We start from the raw sequence: 9095 nt of genomic DNA on the forward strand, positions 1-9095 counted from the left end.
TGGTGTCCCCATGCTACCACAAGCTTTCCTCCAGCCACTCCTTTTATGGGCAGATGGTGTCCTTATCCTGCTGTGTGCTTTCTGTCAACCATTCCTCTTGTGGGTGAATGTCTGTACTGAGCAGCCATAGGCCTGGGGCTTCCTGGTGGTCTGCACAGAGCAATTTGTGGATAGATGGATGTTGATTAAGCTGGCTTTGTGATAATTTCTCTTTTTGTTCCTGTCCATCTGTTCTGTGGCAGTGACTGAGAGGCAATCCCTTCTGCATCCCCTTAGGGCTTTACAGATGGGAGAGCTCTTGTCCAGATGAGCTCTGGCAAGCTTGTTTGACCCTAGCTGTCCTACTTATACCACCTGTGGAAATCTCAGCTGAAATTGATTCTGCATCTTTGTCCTCAGGGGAGATAGATCAATGGCTGGAGAGTTATTATTATTATTATTATTATTATTATTATTATTATTAATCTTTCCATTTGTTTATATAGCAAATGCTATTCCACTTCCTGGTTACCCCTCCACAAATCCCCCATACCCCTCTACCTTCTCCTCCCTCCCCTTTGCCTCTAGGAGGGTCTTCCCCACCTACCACATCTCCAGCATCCCCCCTACACTGGGGCATCAAACCTCCACAGATCCAAGGACCTCCCCTCCCACTGATGTCAGATGAGGCCTTCCTCTGCAACATATGAATCTGGAACCATGGATCCCTTCCTGAACACTCCTTAGTTGGTGGTCTAGTCCCTGCAAGCACTTGGTGGTCTGACCAGCTGATGTGGTTCTTCCAATGGGGTTGCAATCCCCCTTAGCTCCTCTAGTCCTTTGTCCAGCTACCCCACCAAGGTCCCTGAGCTCAGTCTGATGGTTGGCTCCAAGCATCAGCATTGGTCAGTTACTGACCGAACCTCCCAAGGAAGAGCTACACCAGGTTCCTGTCAGCCAGGGCCTCTTGGTAACACCAACAGTGTCGGGTTTGGTGTCTGCAGACAAAATAGATCACAAGGTGGGGCAGTCCCCTCATAGCCTTTCCTTTTGTCTCTGCTCCATTTTTTGTCCCTATTCTTCCTTTGGACAGGAATATTTCTGGGTTAAAAACTTTGAGATGGGGAGTGGCCCCATCTCTCAACCAGGGCTGTGCCTATCTACTGGAAGTTGTCTCTACAGGTTCTATCTCTCTTTCTCCCTATATTTTTGGCTAATATCCACTTATCAGTGAGTACATTCCATGCATGTCCTTTTAGGCCTGGGTTCCCTCACTCAGGATGATATTTTCTAGTTCTATCTATTTGCCTGCAAAATTCATCATGTCTTTGTTTTTTAACAACTGAACAGTACTATATTGTATAAATGAACCACATTTTCTGTATCCATTCTTCAGCTGAGGGACATCTGAGTTGATTCCAGTTTCTGGCTTTTACAAAAGAGGCTGCTATGAACATAATGGAGCATGTGTCCTTGTGGTATGGTTGAGCATCTTTTGGGTATATGCCCAGAAGTGGTATAGCTAGGTCTTCAGGTAGATCTATTTCCAGTTTTCTGAGGAACCTCCAGATTGCTTTCTAGAGTGGTTATACCAGTTGGCAATCCCACTAGCAATGGATGCTTCACATCCTCACCAGCATGTGCTGTCTCTTGAGACTTTTATCTTAGCCAGTGTTATTGTTGTGAGGTGGAATCTCAGGGTCATTTTAATTTGCATTTCCTTGATGACTGAGGATGCTGAACATTTCTTTAGGTGCTTTTTGGCCATTCAAGATTCCTCTGTTGAGAATTCTTTGTTTAGCTCTGTATCCCATTTTTAAATTGGGGTTTTATTTTAGTCTAACTTCTTGAATTCTTTATATATTTTGGATGTTACTCCCAGAGGTGCAGCATAATGAATAGAAATACACAGCTGCTGGAGATGGGGTGTGGTAGGGATTGGGGGACCTCTAGAAAGTCCCAGAGACCTGGGATGTGATGCCCAGGACTCAATGTGGTTTACTTTAGCCAAAGTGCCCAACAGTGGGGAGATGGAAACTGAAGAGTCCACCTCCAGTAGATAGACAGGGTCTCCAGTGGAGGGTTGGGGACACCAATCCACCTTCAAAAATTTTCACTCAGAATTGTTCCATCTAAAAGAAATGCTGGAACAAAATGGAGCAGAGACTGAAGGCATGGCCAACCAGTGACTTGCTGAACTTGGGATCCAATCCATCGGAGGGTACCAAATTCGGACACTATTACTGATGCTATGTTGTACTTCCAGACAGAAGCCTAGCATGGCTGTCCTCTGAGAGGCTCTACCAACAACTGACTGAGACATATGCTGATACTTACAGCCAACCATTGAAGTACCCCTATGGAAGAGTTAGGGGAAGGATTGAAGGAACTAAAGGGGTGGAAACCCCATAGGAAGACCAACAGTGTCAACTAATCTGGACTCTAGGGAGTTCCCAGAGACCAAGCCACCAAGCAAAAAACATATACATGCTGGTCCAAGGTCCCCAGCACATATGTAGCAGAGGACTGCCTTGTCTGTCCTTAGTGAAAAAGGATGTCCCTAATCCTGTAGAGACTTCATGTACCAGGTTGGGGGTGCCTGGACAGGTCATCCTCTCTGAGGAGATAGGGAGGGGGGATGAGGTGAAGAACTCTGGGAGAAGGGGATAGGAACCAGGAACATCTGAGATGTAAATAAATAAAACAATTAATTATAAAAATATTCTTAGTGATTCTGAATTATTAAATATAAATTAGAGTTGCTATAGGGTTAGTAGTTAAGTTAGGGAATGGAAGATGGCTCAGTGGCTAAGATAGCTTGCTGTGAAAGTAGGAGGACCCAATTTTGAATCTCAACACCCTCATAGAAAATAGTGTATTGCTAAGTGTGCCTGTAACCACAGCACTTGAGATAGGAGGACTTTTGGGGCTACCTGATCACCAGTGTGGCTTCAGGTTCATTGAGGATCCTGTCTCAAAGGATTCTGGCAGAGTTGTAGAAGAAAATGCTTGACATTCTCTTCAGAACTGCTAATGTATGCATGGGAGAGCACACCTATGTACACACATATGCAAACACCACATACATTTCTTACACACACACACACACACACAAATACTCACTGAGAGAAATAGAGGTGCAGGAGGAGAGAGAGAGAGAGAGAGAGAGAGAGAGAGAGAGAGAGAGAGAGAGAGAGAGAGACAAACATAAGGAATGAGTATGATTTCTTGTTTAAGCTGGATGCACAGACCTTGCCTTTCTGAGAAAATTCTTATTTTCTTCTCTGTTATTTTCCATCTCTGCCTGTTTCAATGTGTATCCTTCTGTCTCTGCCAGCTCCTTCATACCACTCCCTCATACTCTATTCTAAATCAGCAGTGAATGAGGTTGCTGTAGCCAGAGAGAAGAAAGCAGCTGAGAGGAGACACACACTGCAGTCTAGAATCAGGGTCTTTATTGAGGTTTATTGTCTTTTAGGAACTTTCTGTGTCCTGTAGAAACCTCTGGAAACTCAGGGATCTGGCAGGGCTTCAGCAGGAACTAGACTGGCCAGAGGACATGGCACAGAAAACCTGTACTATTCAAGTTCCAGATTTCCTCATTGGCTGGCCCTGAGCTCCAGAGTTAAAAATTCTCTCTCAAGATCTTTTTTATCCAGGGCCTAGAGATTCTGGTGAAGACAGCAGGGGGCTTTGTATTCATATGTACATAGGATGCAATGCCTTGAGCTATCCCAGCACATGGGAGAGGTCCTCCAGAGTCTCCCTGTTAGGGGCAGGGCAGAGAGGAAACACATGAATAGATAGGAGGGAGCCTCTATCTCTACCCACCCAGCTTGCAATTAGGTCTGGAGCCTGATGCCACATCTTAGTTTTGCGGAGCAGCCAACCTATCTTCCTCATATCACTCCAAGTTCTCTGCACAACCCACTGAGTAACCCAGAATAGCTCTGGGAAGATGGATACTTTATTTCCTCACTTGGTGATTCCTAAACACTGTGATTAACTGACAATCTTCTGCCCCACCCCTTCTAGAACCTTAATTCCCAGGAGGGCTTTTAGAAAACCCTGGTAAGAGCATCACCTTGTACATGTTTTGCATCTTCTTGGGCTTTCCCACTCACAGCTGAGAATTATGTTGAAAATTAATGAAGTGTTTGCAGGTTTTAGGCTCCAGGAGATTCATTTTTGCTTCCAGAAGCTGGTTCATTCATGTTTGTTCTGCCCCAGCCAACTGCTCTGCACATTAACCTGCATTTTTCTTTCTCAGAACCAGTATTTATTGTCCAAGGGAGAGACAGAAAAAAGAGCAAGTAAAGGAGGAAGAGGACTATAGGATAGGAGCCCAGAGACTTTATCCTGGGAGCAAAGAGGTGGAATGACCATTTTCTCAGCAGGTGTATGCAATTTAGTGTCATTCCATTGATACATTGTTACTTTCATAGCAACTGCATCAAATACTTTTTACTGTTTCAATTTGTTGACCTGATCTTTAGCTTTTATGGTTTAGAATGAGATCTTTCTGATTTTAGATTAAGTCCTTTTGCTCAATCATCCTAGATAAAGTGTCTTGTTTAGTGTGAGTGGAGGGTTACAGTTAGGGATATGAGGTAAGCATATGCTCCAGAAGGCTGGGATGGTTCTAAACTACAAACTATAAAGTCAGTGTCTGAGAGTTAATATTTTCTCTTTTATGTTAAAACTACCTTGGGAAATACTCTGCTTAAAAATGTAGACTTGAAACTGAGACCATGATCATTCTGCCTTTAACTGTTAAACTCATTTTAAGTATCTGCTTGGTGCTTCCCTGGACTCAGAAGAAGGAGTCTAATGAAGAGAAAGCCACACAGTGCAATGCCATTTCTCTTGGAGACCTACAGGAGGGTTAGTTTGTAAGTGGGAATTTAACTGCAAGTCCTGTGTTTTCATTTGCTAAAGCTGAGAGCTGTCCTCTGACACTGCATCTCTAGCAGGGAAGAGGAGGATCTGGAGCTGGAGAGGTCTTACCTGGTGGCTCTGCATTGCTGAGACCAAGTTCTAGAGCCTAAGGCAAGGTTTTCCTCTTTGTAGTTGAAAATGGAGGGGTAGGTCATGTAGAGCTAGAATGCCAGCTCCACAACATCATGGCTCAGGTCCACCAGCATTGAGTTGTGTTTCTTGACTTGGCTGAAGGTGAGGGAGGAGATAAGGTTCGGTACCCAGTATGGCATCAGCCTCAGAATCACTGACCCCATGATTTTCCTGCATTCTCTTTGTCTGCTACAGTTTCCCGGAATTCTGCTTTCTCTTATCTGCTTTAGATATTGTGTACTGCAGAGTTCAATTATGGTTTGAAGATCACAAAGCTAGGAGTGTGATTAGTTAGAAAGCAATGGGGGTCAGGAGGAGAACCTGCCTTTACTTAAAGGCAGTGACTGATGAAACCTGTTGTTTTTGTTGTCTCAGGGAAGGCATGTTAGCTATCCTTCTTGTTGCTACAGTTTGAGGACACAGTTCATGATGGAAAGACATTGCAGCAGGACTGGGAAGGGTGAGTCACACTGCATCAGCAGACAGAAACTGGGATCCAGTATAAAATTTCATAAAGAGCCTGCAGCAAAAAACAAAAACAAAACAAAACAAAACAAACAAACAAACAAAAAACTTCCTTCAGCGACTTTGTGCCTCTTAGGTTTCTACAACATTCCAAAGGAAGTACGACTAGATGGGGACATAGTGTTCCAATGCATGAACCACAACAAAATATTCAAAAGGTCTGATCAATTCACAATGTAATAATTTATACATTATATGCTCAAATTTTCAATCATCTACAACATTGTAAGGCTTATGGGGAAACTGAACTATAAAAATAGAGTATGTTTAGAGTGCATGCAGCTTTTGCAGGGACAGCTGCCATCCAGGAGGGGTTAATTTCCTTCCTTCCTTCCTTCCTTCCTTCCTTCCTTCCTTCCTTCCTTCCTTCCTTCCTCCTTCCTTCATACAATCCCTCCCTCATTTTGTTGCCCTCTCCATCCTTTCTAGTCTACTCCCTCCCCTCTGATTTTTTTTTAGACAGGTTTTCATGCAGTCCAGGTTAGCCTTGAACTCCATATATAGATGAGGACATGTCTCGAGTCCTGCTCCTCCAGGCTTTGCCTCCCAGTGCTGGGTTACATGTGTGCACTACTATGTAAAGTTAAAAAAAAAATTGTTAGGAAAAGGTTCAGTAATATGACACTAGGAGAAATTAATATGCTCGAGACATATTCAGTACACAAAGGCGACTTCATGCTAACATTTAGTAGTTTTGCATTACAGGAGGAAAAGCATTGCACTCAGCAGTCCTCAGTACTTGGAAGGCTGAGGCAAAAGTACAGTATTTGTTCCAGGTCTCCAAGCAAGACCTTTTATAAAATAAATCAGAATGAGGCAAAACTCAAAACTTGTTTATGATTAAATATGGCACAAAGTCATATTCCTTTTTTCCTAAAAATATTTCAAGAGCTACTAATTTTTTTTTATTTACAAAATAACTGATAAAAAACAGTCCTTGGATGGTGGGAGAACAGATGGAATCAGGTGGGAACACCTGCAGCAGGATAGTAATGACCCTGGCTCACCAGAGACTGGACTCTCCTCATTGTAAGCTTTTTGAATGTAAACCTCCTTTAGTCATTGTGCAGCACTTAGACCTGCACATTCCTCTCAATTACAATTCCTGTGATCTAAAGACTTACCCGTATTCTCTGACTTCTGGGTTGGTTTCCACTTTATCCAAGCTTGAGTGGGTACCTGCTGACCTGCTGTATGCTTCTACTGTTGGCTGAACTGATCTTCCCTTTGGACACACTCAGTCTGTATCTACTGCTAACTGTGGACTGAGAGGCTTTATTAAGCTAGGCTGCCCAGCACTGCTACTGCACCCACCATGGAAAAAACCTTCTCATCTGCATGTTTCCTTTGCTGACTTTGTGAGACCATGGCTGTTCTCTTGTTTCCAGAGTACACTGGGTCAGCTCCTCCTGTGCACAACCCACCATGCATACGAATGAACACTGTGGCCATTATTTTGGAGCCTTTGGATCACCAACTGTTCCTCTGATACCCAGGGACCATGTGATGGGGTTTGCTCTGTAGAGGTGACCTTTCTGGAAGCCGTTCAGCCTGTGTCCTCAGTTGAGCTCTCAGGAGTCTCTGCCTGCTCCCCTATTGCTGTGGGCCAGGCTGCAGTGTGGGGCAATCACTCTCTGCTCACCTCCACTTGCCCAGCTTCATGAAGGAAGACTGTCCCAAGAACATGTCCTTCTTAGAGTATGGGGTAAGAGGCAGTGTGCCCTCAGCTACAGGTTAGTGAGTATTCCCATTTGTTAAGAAAAGACACAGATCCTGTCTTTGCTTTGTGTTTCAACTTTTGAGCCTTTTGTGTAAGCCGAGGGTGCTGGATCCTGTTTGGAGTCCAGCACCAGGGACTAAAAATCTCTAGGGCAGAAGGATCATGAGTTGCAAGTAGGTCTGAACTACACAGTGATACTATGCCCAAACCACACCAATCTAAGTCAAAATGTGACTTAGTTATACAACTGTAAACAAAAATTAGAAAAAATTTATAACGATCATCCCAACAATAATCCAACATAGATGCTCTATTTTTTAAAGACCTTTTAGGTTGTTTAAACCCGTATGTGTGCCCTGCCCCCAAAGAGTTAGAACACAACTTACAGTCAGTCTTGTATTTGACAGCTATCTTTTTTGAATTAATTAATTTTTTATTTATATTTCAGATGTTATTCCCTTTCCCCATCCCCCCACCCAGAGGCCCCCATCCCATTCCCCCTTCTCCTACTTCTATGAGGATGTGCCTCCACCCACCCACTCCCACCTTCCTGCCCTCAAATTCCCCCACATTGGGGTATCGAGCCTTCACCGGACCAAGAACCTCCTCTTCCACGTATGCCCAACAAGGCCATCCTTTCCTACATATACAGCTGGAGCCATGAGTCCCTCCTTATGTGCTCCCAGGCTGGTGGTTAAGATACTGGGAGCTATGGTTGGTTGGTATTGTTGCTCTCCCCATGGGTCCTCAAACCACATCACCTCCTTCTGTCTTCTCTCTAACTCCTCCATTGGGAACCACAGGATCAGTTCAATGGTTAGCTGTAAGCATCCGCCTTTGAATATGTCAGACTCTGGCAGATCTCTAAGGAGACAGCTATATCAGGCTCCTGTCAGCATGCACTTTGGGGCATCCACATCAATGTCTGCGTTTGGTGACTCCACATGGGATGGATACTCAGGTGGAGCAGTCCCTGGACAACCCTGCCTTCACTTTCTGTCCCACACTTCACCTCCACATTAGCTTCCATGTGCATTTTGTTACTCCTTCTAAGGCAGACTGAAGCACCTACATTTTGGTCATTGTTCTTAATGAGCTTGCTGTGATCTCTGAGTTGTATCTTGGGTATTGTGAGCTTTCAGGCTAATATCCAATTATCAGTGAGTGTATACCACGTGTGTTACCTCATCGGGTTACCTCACTCAGGATGGTATTTTCTAGTTCCATCCATTTGCCTAAGAATTTCTTGAATTCATTGTTTTAAATAGCTGAGTAACACACCATTGTGTAAATGTACCACATTTTCTGTATCCATTCCTCTGTTGAAGGACATCTGGGTTCTTTCCAGCTTCTGGCTATTATAAATAAGGCTGCTATGAACTTAGTGGAGCATATGTCCTTGTTATATGTTGGAGCATCTTCTGGATATATGCCCAGGAGTGGTATAGCTAGGTCCTCAGGTAATGATATGTCCAATTTTCAGAGGAACCACCAGACTAATTTCCAGAGTAGTTGTAACAGCTTGCAATCCCACCCACAATGGAGGAGTGTTCCTCTTTCTCCACATGTTTGCCAGAATCTGCTATCACCGGAGTTTTTGATCTTAGCCATTTGGACTGATGTGAAGTGGAAACTCAGGATAGTTTTAATTTGCATTTCCCTAATAACTAAGGATGTTGAACAGTTCATGAGGTGCTTCTTGGCCATTTGAGCTTCCTCAGTTGAGAATTATTTGTTTAGCTCTGTACACCATTTTTTGATAGGGCTATTTGGTTGTCTGGAGTCTAATTTTCTGAGTTCT

At 43.8% G+C, this 9095-nt stretch overlaps 1 pseudogene; it reads right to left on the reverse strand.

Moving 5' to 3' along the window:
- Positions 1 to 3604: 3604 nt before the first annotated feature.
- LOC114638808 overlaps positions 3605 to 9095 on the reverse strand; it is a 141081-nt pseudogene continuing 135590 nt past the window's right edge.

This window comes from Grammomys surdaster, unplaced genomic scaffold (genome assembly GCF_004785775.1).
Source record: "Grammomys surdaster isolate TR1022 unplaced genomic scaffold, NIH_TR_1.0 125630, whole genome shotgun sequence".
Lineage (NCBI taxonomy): Eukaryota > Metazoa > Chordata > Mammalia > Rodentia > Muridae > Grammomys > Grammomys surdaster.